Source organism: Ictidomys tridecemlineatus, chromosome 9, assembly GCF_052094955.1.
Source record: "Ictidomys tridecemlineatus isolate mIctTri1 chromosome 9, mIctTri1.hap1, whole genome shotgun sequence".
NCBI lineage: Eukaryota > Metazoa > Chordata > Mammalia > Rodentia > Sciuridae > Ictidomys > Ictidomys tridecemlineatus.
In genome coordinates, this window is record NC_135485.1 from 11,422,000 (window position 1) to 11,438,494 (window position 16,495).

At 46.0% G+C, this 16,495-nt stretch overlaps 1 protein-coding gene across 10 annotated transcripts in view; it reads right to left on the reverse strand.

Moving 5' to 3' along the window:
- Ldb2 (LIM domain binding 2) overlaps positions 1–16,495 on the reverse strand; it is a 339,478-nt gene that overhangs the window by 209,590 nt on the left and 113,393 nt on the right. The gene's annotated exons all lie outside the window — the stretch shown is intronic.

Genomic DNA, 16,495 nt, shown 5'->3' on the forward strand with positions numbered 1-16,495 from the left:
GCTTGCATTTAATGTAAAATATATGAGGGTTGTTGTTTTTTTTTCCCCTCTCCCTCTCTGCTCTCTGAAGAACCCATTTCTACAAAAAGAAAACACAACATTTCAACCTAACTAACAGGGATCATTTTTAAAAGTAATTTAACCAAAAAGGGATGCTTTACTCTATGCAGCTATTTCTATAAAAGATAAAGGTATCGCCACACAGATGGGTGGACAGAGAGACGGACAGACGAGTTTGCGCACAAGCCACGGGCACATGCATGTGGACTGAGCTTGAAGATTGCTGAAGATAACAGGCAACCACCATTTTTACGATAAAATAGCAACAAGACATCGTATGACAACAATTATTAAAAACTGAGAGGTCGGGCAGCAGGCAGGCTGTCCGCCTGGGCTGAGTTTGGTTTGGGTTGAGTGATTCTCTGGCTCATCCAGAAAACACTTTGGTCCACCTTAAGGCATTGAGAACCACTGCTAGTATCCATGGGGGGAAAGGGGGGCCTCCTGCAACCGGGGAGAGGAGAACTTGCACCCCAAACCCACCCTGTGTCTAGGGCTCCATCTGCCCCCAGATTCTTAGGCACAGTCCTTCTCCAGGGAGTTGCTGGTTGGTGCCAGAACTGAGGACAACGTGCTTCCCTGCTGCCTGTCAGCTGGGAGGGGGGGACAGACAGGGGATGGCCACTCCCCACTCATTTGTCGCCTCCACTGGGGCCCTGGCCAAGATACAGCAGGCCTCTCTGCTGCCCATGAAGTTGTTCTGCTTATGACAACATTAAGTCGTTGTCCCTGGCAGGCCACAGGAATGAGCCTTCTGTCCCAGCAAGGATAATTAAGGAACCATGGAAGATGGATGCTGCCCTCTCCTCCAGAAAGGGAGAAGCTCAGACAAATGAACGTTTGTGTGTCTCTCTCTGGCTTCTTCCCAACAGCCACATCAGAAGCCAATGCTTGCCTCTGTAAGAACAATGTAAATATAAAACCACCCGAGAACAGTGCATGGATCCACCTACAAACCACCCCCTTTTCTCCTTTCAAAAAAAACAAAGTTTTTATTGAGCACTTACTATATTCAGGGACTTAGAATACACAGCTGCAAGAGGGTTCAGTCCCTTTCCTAAAGAGCTAAAAGTCCACTAGCAGAAGACAGTCAAATGAGCAACAGGCAGGCAGCCCCGCTACATGTGTGAGGTCACAGCCCACGAGCTCAATGCTGTGTAAACTGTGGGAGCTGTTAGAAAAATCAGTGAGCTTGGAAGTGGAGGAATCAGTTACGCAAAGCAACCTTGTCTGGGAGACTGGGTGCTTTGGTTTATTTGACTTCGAATTGCTTCCCATATGGAAAAGGAGTCGCCACATACCACACACTATTCTGTATTCTGTATATTTTCCTACTTAATCCACACTGCTACCCTGTTTCCAATTTTATTTTCCCTCCAACACAAACATAAGCTTCTTGTGAGCAGGGCCTTGGCTTTGCTCCCTGCTCCCTGTACCAGCCCCCAGGATGGTGTCTAGCCCACGGGATACTCAATAAAGTACTTCAATGAACGAACGGAGCTGCTCACAGGATTATTCCTACTTTGCAACTGCAGAAACTAGAACTTAGGTGGTGAACGTACTTTACTCAAGCCCACTCAGCTAAGGAACGGCAGAGATGGAACTTAATCTCAGACACAGAACATCCCAGAGCAGCCCCTGCCTGGTTCTGCCACATTTCCCCCGACAGTCGTTGGGAGGTGGCAGTTAGGTTTCAAAAAGAAGGAACCAAGAGCCAGAGGGAATATTTTTATCTCAGGTTGGTGTTTTCCCTGAATTCCTTGTTTCTTGTACAGATGTGTCACCAGAGCCCATGCAGGAAAGAGAGTCTGGTGCTACTATATCCCTGATGGGAGTCACCTCCCCACACCCACCAGTGCTGCCTCTTCCCAGCCACTTGAACTTGAGAGACTTATTTTAATTCCTGAGCACATTTTCTTATTGGCAGTTGATGACAACAGTAATAATAACCATCTGGCAAGTGGGCAAGAGGATTCGGCGGGTACTGACGTCCCATGAGACTCCACGGAGCATTGTGAAGATCGGCAAGACTTCCTTTCCCTGCCTCCGTCTACCATCTCTAATGTCATTTCGAGGGCCGGAGACACCCCATATTCTAAAGAACTGCATCAAAAATAAACTTTACAAAACAATCTGTAAATGAAGTGCTTTTCCTGTCCTTGTGACTGTTGGCAACCCGCTTACTTAGCCACAGCATCTCTCTACCGTGCTGGGGACAGCCTGAGTGAAACCTGCAAACTCCCCTCTGCCTGGCATCAGAGAGCGGCAGCCACCAGCCGCCACCAGATCAGGGCTCCACCTCCATCTCCTATAGTCGACTCTTGGTCTCTGGCATTTCCCCTGGAAAATGAGCCCATGAAAGGCAAAACCCACGGGAACCCCGGCTGACCAGAGGGCTGCTGGGAGAAAAGACAACTCTGGCTAAAACGAGGCACAAGAACTGTCCCTGAGCAGCCATGAGGTCGCACAGGGCAGAGGTAAGTGAGCCCAGCACAAGTGGCACCAGGCGTCATGATCCCAGAAGAGATGTCATTGTCATTGGATTCAATAGACAGCAACAGAACATGGGGGGAGTGGGCATCTCAGGAAAGGTTGTCAGGGAGGATACACACACGGAAATAACTGACTTTGATAAAAAATTAGAAGAACATCCCCCAAATAAAAATGTCATTTTTAATTTTTAATGCAAGGCACAGAACAGGTAGGCAAAATGATGTTTTCTGGTTGAAGGAATGAATGGAATTCCTTATGGTCCCATCACAAACCTAGCTCGGGAAGCTCACTGTACGAAGTTGTCCAGGGATCTTAACTGCCGACTGCACGGCGTCTCTTGGCTGGTGACTTTGAACTGGCATAACAGTTCTTCACAATGTGTCCAAGTTATAATTTATGTCAACCTCCCTTATGGCCCCCCACCCAATACGAGGCTTTTAGTCCTGAGCTATGAGAGGACAAATGTCCAGGTAGAAAAGGAACAAAGGGAGTACAGCTTGAAGAGAAAATGACTAAATGTTGAGACCAGGCCAGTCCTGGCAGACTGCATATAACGGAAGCTACATTTGAGGGCCCCAAGGTTAATGATAGTACCCATAACCAGCACTTGTAAGTGCTTTGCCTCTATTGCACCATCTTAGATTCACAACTGCCCTAATTGCTATCAAGGAGCAAAGTCATCAGCCTTAGTGAGAATCCCAGTTCCTAATTTCTGAGGTACATTGACATGAATATATGAATTCTGCATCTTACTCGCTGGACGACCTGATTCAATTCCCCTAATTGCTTTGCATCTGTTTGCTTATTTGGTAACTGTAATAATAATGACTGTGGACTGTGTGGATTAAGAAAGTCCAGCACATAGTAGCTGACCAATAAATGTCATCTATTAGTGTTCATTATTATGTCTGAATTTCCAAAAAGTTAAGCTACTCAAACAAGACCAGGCAGCAAGCAAATGGTGATAAAGTTTGCATACTAGCTTGACTCCAGTGGATGCTTTCTTTTCCAAATAATTCTGCTTAAAAAGTGATTTTGTACCTTAGGTTGAACAGCAGAGTGGTACCCAAGAGCTGGAGGAAGCAGTCAGCCAGCACTGGTCCAAGGAGCATCCTCTATAGGTAATTTTCTCCTCCAGCCTTTCCTGGGTCCCAGCCCTTTGTTGTGGTCACATGGTTTTCCTAATAATAAGCCTCCTCTCTGAACACCTTTCCCTTCCATTTTGCTGCCTGGGATACAGCAGTTGGGATCAGTTAACACAACTTTGTAGAATAAATTTGCATAATAAAGAGGCCAGGGCTTTAAGAAGTGACTGAAATGCAGCCACCAGGACCTGGCTGAATCAGATCAGAATCCCTGTAGGGGATCTAGCAACCCAGACAGATGGAGCTGAGTTCTTCCATGCAGAATGCAAGAAAGGGGCTGCAGGACTCTTCTCATCTCCAAGTGAGGAAGGAAGAGGGCAACGGAAGTGTGAAAGGAAGAGTGCTGGTTAAAATCCAGCAGTTCTGTGTCCAGGCTAGTAGTTCCACCTCTTGATTGTAAACTTTGGCCCAACATCATTGGAAAATGGAAGACCCACGGAGTGAGTCCACAGTTCTGTGAGATCAGGAGTGTGGCCAAATTCAGGAAGTTGCATAAGTAAAGTTATCCCAGCTGTTCTCAGACAAGAACTCACTACACCTGGGTTCCCCTCCCAGGTCTGGAGGGAGAGCAGGTGTGGCTGTCCACTCACTGTACACAGGCAACTAATGACCTGAAATCAGGGAACTTGGAAATTCACCAGGAGATGTTTGAAGACTGACCCGTCAGTCGAGATCAACTTTGGGAATTCTGAGTGAAGGCTGTGGCACATCCCTTAAAACCCAGCGGGGAGCCTGGGGCCCTGATCCAGGTGTGGGGTGGGCACATACATCTGCTGCTGGCAGACGGGAAATAAACACTTGCTGTATACATCCTAAGAAAGATTTAGTCCAGGGAAAGATCATTCTTCCCATACTAGAAAGGAACCAGCACAGTCAGGGTCCCAAGTCCCCTCCCAGCTGGGCCCCTGTGTGGCCAAGGAGCCTCCTCTGCTCACCTTTCCCAGCCAAGCGCTCCTGGGGAACTGCTTCCTGCCTTCCTGCCCTTAGTACATCATTCTTGGGGCCTAAAGAGTCCAGCAAATGCTGAAACCACTTCAAGGGCCCTCTTCTGCCGTCTCCTGCGCTGGGGAAGCGTGCCCGCTATTCCCAAGTGGAGTTCTTATTTAATTATAACCAAATCAGCACTTGTGATATCCACTTATCCACAGTTCCGAATGCCGTGGCCGACCAGATGCCTTATGGACAGGGACAGGGCATTAAGAGTCTCTCTGTCCTCGCCAGAATTTCCACCTATAAACTAGCATCCAAGAGAGGAGCAGGAAAAACTACTGAACACCCCTCATGCTGTAGGAACCGGAGAAGTGGAAGCTCAGTGGCAGGGGACCAGGACAACGTTCAAGCGAAGCCTCTAGGTCAAGCTGTGGCTGTCTCTCTCCATCTGTGATGCTCAGAAATTCATGTTGAGACAAAAAATTTAAAGTCTCTGCCATTCACAGAGCCAGCTTTTGGGTGGGGATCTTTCTAGCACACAAACACGCTCCACTGTCTCTTAACTAAGCCAGGCTTTACTTTATTTGCTTTCAAAAAATAGAGAGCTGAGGATAGTAGGGAAAGACCCATGGCCCATTACCCGGAATTAACCGTTATTGAAATGGTATCTTAATTTCCTTTTTAAAAAGGAATTAAAAGTCATAAATAAAACTAAAGCCTGGATACCAATACCCTACAGTATATTTCTCTCTGTCTTCCTCAGACCCCATGGATCTTCCTAGCCCATCTTTTAATTTACATATATATATATTTTTTAATGTATATATAATATATAAATTATATATGTATCTGATTCCATTATATATAATTCTACTTTGTTTTTAATAATTTATTCAAATGATATAATATATAATGTTTTCTTCCTTGAACATGATTGTTTAACTCAACATTGTTTTTATTTGTACTTGATTTATTTACTTATTCATTTGTGTGGAGCTAGGGAGCCGACCCAGGCTAGCACAGCAGCTCCAGCATTGTATTTAGAGCCCTGTCCATTTTACATTCACAAGCCTCTCCTCTCCTGTGTAAGCTGCGTAGTAATGCACGGAATGAAGGAAATATGTTTTATGTAACATTGTGCTACTAATGGTCTCTTGTTTCTAATTTTTGCCACGACGGCAATGCTGCCCTAAGAACCCGGGCAGCATCTCTTTGTGTATCTGTGCAAGAGTTCCAGGCGTGCACTTAAGTGGCCATAGGTGTGGAGCACACACACCCGTCTGGTTGGATTACTTCACTAGAGGATCCTGGACTTCTGGTCTGACCGACGCACAGGTCCCTCCGTCCAAGCTTGGTTTTCCCAGTGGGATGTGGTGGTAGGAGAAGCGTGATAACAAAACAGAGACCAGCTCTGCCAGGAGAGTGAGCCTCTCCAAGTCCAAAGAAGACAGCAATGCAATAATAATGAGGAGGGGGATACAGTTGGCCTATCATTCTCTTAAAGGAGAAGTGTACATTGGGCCAGCATTAACAGAAACGAGGATTACTTCCTGACGCTGATAGAGAAAGGACGCACAGGTTCTCCATGGGCCTCCAGTGACCCATGGGAGAGCAGGCTCCAGACCCCGTGCCCAATTCTTGTGCATTCCAGCACTGCACACCTGCCAGACAGCTTTGGATCCAGGACTTGCTTTTCCCAAAGGACGGGCACTTCCAGTCCTTGCTGCGTGTTTCTTGTCTGAACCACAAATGGTTAGTGCTTAGCGAATATTAATAAGTGAAAAGTGAGTTCTTTCCCCAAAGCTGGAAGGTAACAATAGCATGCAGTGACTTTCAGGTAAATATCGTGAAATTAACTCAGCCTGAACACGGGCAGTGTTGCCTACCATTCTTGTATATTTTAATTAGGTAGAAAGACTTTTGAACCTTCTCCATTCTCAATAGTTCCCTATATGCATTTCTGTGACTAAAACCCTTGGTCCTTTTGTACTCATCTCAGGTGAACCTGAGTTGCACTGGCAGCCAAATCATACATCAGGATGAGGGATACACTCATGTCAAATGGCAGAAGAGTCTTAATTATATTTAAAAATCCACAAAAGCACTTTGCTTCTGTCCCAGATTCTACCCTGTCCCAGCCCTGTCCTTCTCCACCAAAAACAGGATTCTGGCGCAGGGGCTGCCCCCCGGCATCTTTAACTTAAGCAGTGACAGGTTACGTGGGATTTTTGCCAGAGTAATTATTTTTCAATTCAACAATAATGAGAAATTACCATGGCAACCATTTGTCACATGATACACATACACCCCCTCCAAAGAATGAACCATCTTACAGCATCTATTCCTTCAAAACCTGTGTGTGTGTGTGTGTATGTGTGTGTGTGTGTGTGTGTGTGTTTAATTAAAATAAACTTAAATAGGTCAAAGTTGAGGGTATTACGAAAAGGTCCAAAATGGGCAGGACCTTGATGTGCTTCAGTGTCCTTTGGTTCTAGAAAATGCAAATATCTCATCTTACTAGACCACCCCCTTGTACACACACGCACAGGTAAGACTCGACTGACTTGTGTCTTGCTGTGTGGTCACTCTCACTTTGCACACCTCAGCTAAATTCTCAGAAGACACTGAAGAAAGAGGAAATGTGCCTCAAGTGACAGAGGAGAAGAGCCTTAGCCCCACCTGCCTTTCCTGCGTCACTTTGCCTGCCACATGCACGGATGGAAGCAGGACACAAAAAAGATCCCAAATCCCTTGCCTTCTGCTTCTCACGGAGTCCCCCTCACAACGAAGGAGGTGCAGGTGGTGTTTATGCTGTACTTCCTGTCGTGTTTTATGAGTCCTCTTGCTTCCTTAATCTCTAGTCACCTTTTCTCCAAACCTGGGTGCCTGTATGTGAAACATGTTTATTCTGAATCAGCCACAATTAACACCAACAGTCAACAGTCACATGGTGCTTACTGTGGACCGGCCAGTGTTCCCAACCCTGTGACTGTAACTCCCTAAACCTCACAGTGACCCCAAGAGAGAAGTTCTGTTATCAACCTCATCTTACAGATGAGAAAACAAAGGAAGTTCAACACCAGCATAAGACTGCAGAGCCATCAGATGTGGAGGAAGAATTCAAGTGCAGAATTCAAGTTCAGGGACGCTGGTTCCTGAGTTTGGACTCTATCTAACCACCCACGATGATGTTCCGTTATCCAAAACAATATCCTTCAAAACATCTTAGCTGTCCCAGCATTCAATTGATGCTAAGTGTGCTCAAAGTGCTCAAGAGTGCTCAATGTTTGGGGCTCCCCCTCCTGAACACACAGCCACAGCAAGGCTTCCCACCACCCCCGGGGAATTCCAGATGGAGACACAGAATTAGAAGTAACGGAGTAGGACCACTTGCTCTTGCCCTCTCATAACCGCAAAGGCATGTAACAGGCACAGACAGGATAATTTTTTAAAAGTCTCATGTCCCATAGACTGAATTTTCCTTCTCTAATTCTTAACTTTGATTTTGTTGGTTCTTAGCTAAATTACATTTTATTTAACAGTAAACATTAGTTATCATCTTAAAAGAGAATCCTAAAATGGCCTATAACCAACAGAGTAGATTGTGTCATTGGCAGAGCCTTTGAGGGCTTCAGTAACAATTCAAGGCTTCCCTCTAGACAACACTGCTGCCTCCTGCTCCCTAGAACAGGAGGATTTGGCCCTGGGAAAGGAGAATATTAAAATGGCAGAAAGACAAGACTTGGCATCTGCAGACTGAGCTCTTCAGCAAAAGACACACCTGTGACCCCCAACACCTGGTAAATTCATGTGTTTTCATCTCCATCTCTGACCCACCAAGTCATCAGTTAATTGTGAACATTCCAAAGAGAAGGGCTACTAGAATCATCTAAAAATAATGACACACATACACCCCCAAATTGAGCCTGTTGCACTGTACTTATCATAGCTGTAATGACATAATAATTTTTCCTCCTGAGTTCGGATTCCTATCAGCTTCATAAGATCTATACTTAAATCTGGTACATTTTGCTCACACAGCACCTAATACGTGGCAAGTGGGCAGCAAATAATTACTCCATTATATATATATTTTGTTTGTATTGTTTTTAGTCCTCACATTATCCATCTCGGGTCACTACTTTTATTATCCTGATTTGAACAGGGGAAACTGAGACCCAAGGAGATTAAGAAATGAGCCCAAAGTCACAGACTAGGTAAGTGGCAACATTGACATTGACATCCTCTCTCATTCCTGCACTTTGGTTTCCATCCACAAAGTTCCACTCACTGTTCTAATTTGGAGTATTCTGGTGTGAAAGAAGAGTGGTCTTTTTCATGTTATTTCGTATTATTAAATTTCCTACCTTATACTCAAACATGGAAACATGACTCTGACATATCAAATATAATACACAAGGGGCCTTATGCTAAGCCACTTGGGCAGTGACGAAGCAAGGCATTAACCCTAGGTGCACAGGTCTCCTTGGTGACAGTTCTGTGGCAAGGGGCAGCGTGCCTCAGATGACATCACACTATTAGGGCGTGAGAGGTCCTGGGAGGCAGGGTCCTGCCATGAGGTAGCAGCTCATATATCTCAAGAAAAACTCAACATGAAATCAGGCACAAATTTTCCATTCCAACATAAAAGCAGCAGACAACAGAACATTTCTGGGAAAACTAGCAAGATGCAAAAGCTTGTTTTTCTGGCCCACCCGATTTCATCTGAATAGTTGATCAAATGACAGAAATAATTCATCAGTAAAAGTGGGAGGATCTTGCAGGACAGAGGCCTTAGGAAGCCACTGGAAAAGAAAGCAAGGTTTTTTTTTTCCTTTTCTTCTTGGATAAAACGAAAAAAAGATTCTGGTTCACAAAGATAAATAAAGGAAACTCAACATATCCTCTTGAAGGTTGACTGTTTCCATTGTCTTCTGTTTACACATCTGTTTGCCAGGAGATTGAAGTCCTCTGTCATGTGCCAGCCACACCCAAGTCTATCAGAGCGCCCAGATTTTCCCCAGGACTCCAGAACTGTGGCTCCAGCTGCCTCACTGACCCGACTTCTTAACCAAACTGGGGTCTCAGACTTGAGGTGGTCAGAGCCAGTCCCTCCACCTCCCCCACCCTACCTTTTCTCCCCAGTCTTTTCCATCTCAATAAAGTGATTGTAGTTTTCCAGTTGTTCAGGCCAACATTTTTGGACATATGCTTAATTCTTCTTTTTCCCTAACCCTACACCTCCAACCTAGCAGCGAATCCCACAAATAGCCCTCCAACCCTCCAGTGGAAATCCTTCCAGGCTTCTCTCCCTCCCCACCACCCCCTCTCTCCTCCCCCATCATCCCCTCTCTCCCTCCCCCATCATCCCCTCTCTCCTCCCCCACCACCCCCTCTCCTCCCCCACCACCCCCTCTCTCCTCCCCCACCACCCCCTCTCTCCTCCCCCACCACCCCCTCTCTCCCTCCCCCATCACTCTCTCTCTCCTCCCCCACCACCCCCTCTCTCCTCCCCAGTGACTGCAGCCTGGACAGAGGTGGTTACTTCCTAATGCATCTCCCTGCCAGCACCCCAGGGCCCTACAGAACACTCAAGCTGGTCTTTTAGCCACAGCAGTTAGATTGTATCCTCCTCCTAGGACCCGCTGTGGGGGCCCACTGCCTGTGCCCCCGTACTTGGCCTCACGTTGGGCTCACTTCCCTTCACTCCCAGCACAGCTCAGAGATCTAGGCTCTTGCCCCGGGGCCCTGCCTCCTGTCCCAGGGCCACCCTTTGCTCTGCCACTAGCTAGTGTCCCCTACCAGGGTGTTTGGACCAGCTGTTGTCCCCCTACGGGTGGGTGCCTTTCCTTTAGTGGTGTGGCTTTCTCCCTGTTGTCATTCAAGTCTCAGCTTCCGTGTCACCTCAGACCATGCAATCTACAGAAGCCCACAAGCCACCACACCAGACTCTGTCTTCCTCCAGGGAAGCCCAGACCACTCCCTGGGTCCTGTTAGTTCCCTGGTTGTCTCCTCCACTAGGAAACCGCGTTCACTGGGAGCACAAGCACCTACTTCCTGCCTGACTGTGAAGCATACATAGGTGCTTAATAAATGACTGCCTGAATAAATGAATAGACAAAAAAGTGCATTAAACAAATGAAAAATAAGAAAAGATAAATCTGTCGAGGAGACCACATTAATCTCCCTCTTGGGCTTCCACAGGGCGCGCAGCCTTTTCTATCCCAGACCCAGACTTGGCACAGCCCGGAGATACCAGGAACTTACCAGAATCTTTATTCACTTTAATTTTTAAAAATAAATACATGCCATGAATTAAAAGCATTAAAAATATTCATGCCCTTTGACTCAGTAATTCTATTTCTGGGAATGCATCCAAAGGACATAATCCAAAAATATGTAAATGCTTTATACGCAAAAATTATTCACCACGGGAGCGTTCACAATAGGCAAAAAACAAAAAGCTAGGAACAATGTGCTTATCCTACGACGGAGGAATGATTCAAGACACTGTATGTCCACTAGAGAGAAAAGGGGATTTTTTAAAAAATCATGTTTACGCATGGTCTATAACAACACAAAAGCACTTTTACATTATAATGTAAAATGAAGAAGAAGGTCAGGACACTCCGAGAAGCAGGACAGAACAGGGGACAGGTGACAGAGGCAGGCCTGGGAAACGAGAATGCCATGGAGCACTGCGGAGGTGACTTATTTGATAAGGAGTGTTGGGACAACTGGCGTTTCACGTGGAAAAGACAAATAGGTACATTATATCTCACATAATCAAACATAAGTTCTGGACAAATTAAACATCAATAAAGAAAACCAAGATTTTCAAACTACTAGAAGAAAAGAGGAGAGAATACCTTTCTTTAGGATCTCAGATCAGTGGGGAAAGTTTGTAAACAGGCCGAGAAGATGAATCACATGAGAAGTAAACTTATCAAAATACAAACATTTCAGAAGACTTAAAACATTGTCTACAATGTTGTAGTACAGAGGACAACCTGGGAGAGGATTAGCACCTAGCATAAATAACAAGCTGCTGTAAATCAATATAGTTCTAGTATAAAAAAAGCCACAGATGTGAAACAGTAACAGTCTTAGAAAATCAACCAATTGGTCAATAAAGGTATGAAAACATTGTCTGTAATTCCAGCAGTTTGGGAGGCTGAGACAGGAGGATCACGAGTTCAAAGCCAGCCTCAGCAACCGCGAGGCACTAAGCAACTCAGTGAGACTCTGTATCTAAATAAAATACAAAATAGGGCTGGAGATGTGTCTCAGTGACTGAGTGTCCCTATGTTCAATCTGGGTACCTGAAAATTTAAAAAAAAAAAAAAAGCTATGAAAAGAAATTCTGTTTCATTCATAATTAAGAAAAGGGAAATTAAGTCATTGCATTCTTAGTGTCATTTTTTTTAATTGAATAAAACCACATGTTGTTGGAGATGTGAGGAAACAGGGAGGGATCCTCACATATGAGTGCTGCTTCTTGCCAGTGTCTTAAAGAACCAGGGCACAGTCTGCCAAACCCCAGCACACAAACCCACACATCACCCAGCTCTTTCCTGTCCATCGTGCAACCTGTTAGCTTCTCTCTGTCCTCCCCATTCCTTGAGTTGCACTGTTTCTGTCACCTGCATCCTTCCACTCCTTCCTGCCACCCTCTGCCAATTCTTTAAGGCTTCCATCCCAGCCTTGCCCACATCCTGAAAGCACTCAGGTCTCCCAGGCTACAGAGATGCCTCCATGTTCGGAACTGTGATACTTGATTTGTTAAAAAAATTTTTTTAAATGGATTTTAAAATCCATTTAAAATGGATTATGAGCCTTATGGTAACTATTCTTACAGTACCACAATTTTTTTTTTTATTTTAGACTATGCCCATTGATTACATTTTCATGTCTTAGCAATTAGAGTCTGAGTTCCATGGGTGGAGACTTTCTCTCTCTTGGGTTCTTCGTATTTCTGTTGTTGACCTGGCACAGATCCATTGTGTGTTTAATTATGAACCGAACACTGTGCATCATCTATTTCAGGCTTCTGAACAACAATATCAAGGAGGTGTTATTACTTTCCTAATTTTACACGTGACAAACTCAAAGCTCAGAAAGGTTACCAAATTTTCTCAGGGTTGTTTAGCTAGTACATGTTGGAGTCAGTGTTCAAACTAATGTAATCTGGTTCCAGAACTCAGTCCTTTTAACTGGTGTGTGAGTGTGTGTGTGTGTGTGTGTGTGTGTGTGTGTGTGTGTGTGCCTGTGTGTGTGTGTGTGTGTGTGTGTGTGTGTGTGTGTGAGAGAGAGAGAGAGAGAGAGAGAGAGAGAGAGAGAGAGAGAGAGAATGGAGGAAATGCCCACCAGTAATAAAGGTCCTACATGCATGTGCCTAAATGTTCATAGCTTCATTATTCCTCAGAGTCAAGAAATGTGAACAATCCAGATATCCATCAAATGGTGAAGATTTATTTTTAAAACCCATATAATGGTATACGATAAGCAATGGTAGGGTGCTTGCCTTGCATGCACAAGGCCGTGAGTTCAATCCCCAGCACCAAAAAAAAAAAAAAAAAGAAAAAAAGAAAGGCATGAGATTCTAATGAGTGCTATGTGTGTAGGGAACCTGAAGCAAGACAGAAAGACCATACATTGTACGCTTCTATTTATGAGGAACGTCCAGACGCATGGTCTGCCACATACTTCCTTTATGATCTCATATAAATTACCAACTCTGTGTGTCTCTACTTCATCATCTGTAAAATGGGTGTCCCCCTTCACTGTGTTGGTCAAACTAGTTGATAGTGGCCACTGACCGAGTCAGAGTACACAGCCAATAAAGGGCACTGTTAGGAAGAGGTAGACAAAGTCCAAGGCCACAGCGGTTGTGGGTACCAATGTCAGACGACATAGAAGATGCCCAAGATGGGCATCCTATTCTCAGAAAATGTGTGGCCTGATGAGCAGGGTCCTAACGCTGTTGACCCAACACTGACATTGACAGTGTCTCTCCCGCCATTGGATTAAAAATAAGTCCTTATCCTCTATGTCCCCCATTAGACTGAGAATACAGACTGCTTGAGGAGTGTGCTTTGATGCTTACTGTATACATGAAGCCTTACCCAGGGCCTGTCTGGGAGAAAGCAGTGGCCACCAAAGGAGTCTCTAGTGCATTTCTCCCGGAGCCAAAGCACTCTGTTGTCTGAACGTCCCCCGACCCTTACGCGTGGGTCGGGCTGATCCACATCTCGTGCTGAGCTGTTTCATTTGTTCCTTGTCAGCCAGACATCACAACTCGCAAGACAGAGGAGAGCTTAGGAGAGCCTCCACATGTAGACACGCAGGATTTTTGACTCCCCTTCCATTTCCTTGGGACTCAGCAAACTGGGCTGTAATTCTGATCCTAGCATGTCTTCGCTGTGTCACCCCAAGCAAATATAAAATAAAGAATTGCAGTTCTTCAAAATGTCCTTCGAGGCTATGTTTGGGCCTCAGTTTCCCCTTCTGTCAAAAATAAGGGACATTCCTAGCCTTTGTACAAAGGCTCTTGCCAGAGCACTGCAACAGGAGTTCATTGTTCACTGAGAGAGCCTGCCCCCCACCTTGTCTTCAATAACAACATTTCTGGAAGACCTGAGAGCTAAAGTGGAGACAATATTACCACCAACGGCACAAGAATAGAGTTCTCATTTTATCACCTTTCAAGGTTCAACGATAACCCACAGGGGACAGGGATGCCAACATCTCAGCCCCAGTGGTGGACGGGTGGCCTTCACCAGGACTCTTGAGTTTATTCCCACATTCAGCTAATGCGTACCGAGCACCCGCAAGGCACCACGCATGGGCCGAGGCACCACTGAGAAAGCAGAGAAGAGAGGCTCACCAGCCTCTGACCTCACCCAGCTTACAAGCCCAATGGAGTGGGTGACCAGTGGTGACCAGTGACACTTTAAGCAAGTGAGTAAAATTCGCCATTTACTAGGTAGAGATCCTTGCACAGGGGAAGCAGTAAACCAAGAACCAGGGCATGAGACCTCGGGTGGGAAGGAGAGTGGGGTTTGGGGTGAGCAGCTCTGGGAGGCATTACTGGATGCTTCCTTAGAGCAGGGCCTCCCGCACCCCACCGCAGATTCTCCGTATTTTGAGCTGAATAGCTCTGTCTTATGGGAGGCCAAGCTGTGGATTGTGGGAGGTAGCACTCCCCTCAACTGTGACAACCAAAGATGTCTCCAGACATTGCCAGATGTCCTCTGAGGGGTGTAGAATTGTTCCAGGTTGAGCATCACTGCTTTAGAGTAAAGGGGAGCTGTGTAAAGATCTAGAAGGTTCCGTGAAGGCCCTGGAGGGTAAAGATAAACTGGTCCAGCTTCCTCCTGCAAGAAGCTTACACCAAACAAATAGTCCACATGATGATTGAACTTTAGCTGGGATGAGTGACGTGAGGAAAAAGGACACTGTGGTGGGAAAGATGACACGGGCCCACATGGGCCTATGAAGGGACATTTAAATGGAGAGCTGAGGCACAGAGAGATTGATGGGTGGAGGTCAGGAAAAGAGCAAGTGCAATAGCCCTGAGCAAGACCTGGGTGCTTTAAGGGACTGAAAGGAAGATGTTGTGGTTTGGAAGTGGGGTGTCCCCCAAAAGCTCATGTGTAAGACAATGCAAGAACTCTCAGAGGTAAAATGATTGGATTATGAGAGCCTAAACCCCAGCAGTGAATTAACCCCCTGCTAGGGAGTGACTGAGGTGTAACTGCAGGCGGGTAGGGTGTGGTGGCCGAGGTAGGTCCCCGGGGGCCTGCCTTTGCAGGTGAGCAGAGCTCACCTGTCTGTGATAAGCAGAGCTCTCTTTCTCTGCTTCCTGGTGCCATGTTCCCAGTTCTTTCCTCCACCTCACCCATCCACCATGATGTCTGCCTCACCTGGGCATATTACAATAGTTGGCCCTCTATGGACTGAGATCTTAGATAAAGTGAGTCCCAAGTATACTTTCCCTCCTCTAAAATTGTTATTAGGGGGCCTTTTGGTCAGAGCAGCGAAAAAGCTGTCTAAAATAAAAGACGTCTGGCACAAGGACTGGAGTCCAGAGGGAGCAGACGGCAGTTGAGCCTGGTGAAGCACTGGGACTTGGACTTCCATGTAGGACTCACAGACAGAGGAGACGGAAGGCCTTGCCTTTCCCATCTATAAAATGGAAACACACTCCCATCTATTTCCAGTCGTGAGGATGGATCGGCATGATTCGTGCAGAGTACTGAGAGCCGGGCCTAGAACGCAGCACCCTGAGGAACTCGTCTTAATCAACAGCACTCTCCGTAAACAAGTTTAAACTCATCTTTCTTGCCTTTCTCTTGGAAGCTCACCAGTGCCTGACTGAGTGGGATTTCCTCCTGCAAGAAGTTTACACCAAACAAATAGTCTTCATGATGATTGAACTTTAGCTGGGATGAGTGACGTAGCTTTTGTATTCAACCTTGACCTTGCCCTGACCATCCCCAGCACCAGACCACTCTTTCCTGGGCTTGCAACACCTGGTATCTCTACTTCTGCGGCACACGCTGGCACACCTGGACCTCAGACCCCCCATCAGCAAATATGTGACTTGAAACCAGTGTCAAGGATCTGCAGGCTTAAATACTTAGTGTCTCATACTTGCAAGTAAACTCTCAGGCCATCCTGAGAATGTCCCTTAGAACAATCAGCTGTCACCTCTGAGGGCGATCAAGCCACACCTTACTCAACACACACACACACACACACACACACACACACACACACAGAGTCACACACCACAAATAGCAAATAGGCTGCCTCTTCATAAGCCATGCATCGCCCACACAGTCCTTCCACCTAGGAAGCCCGTC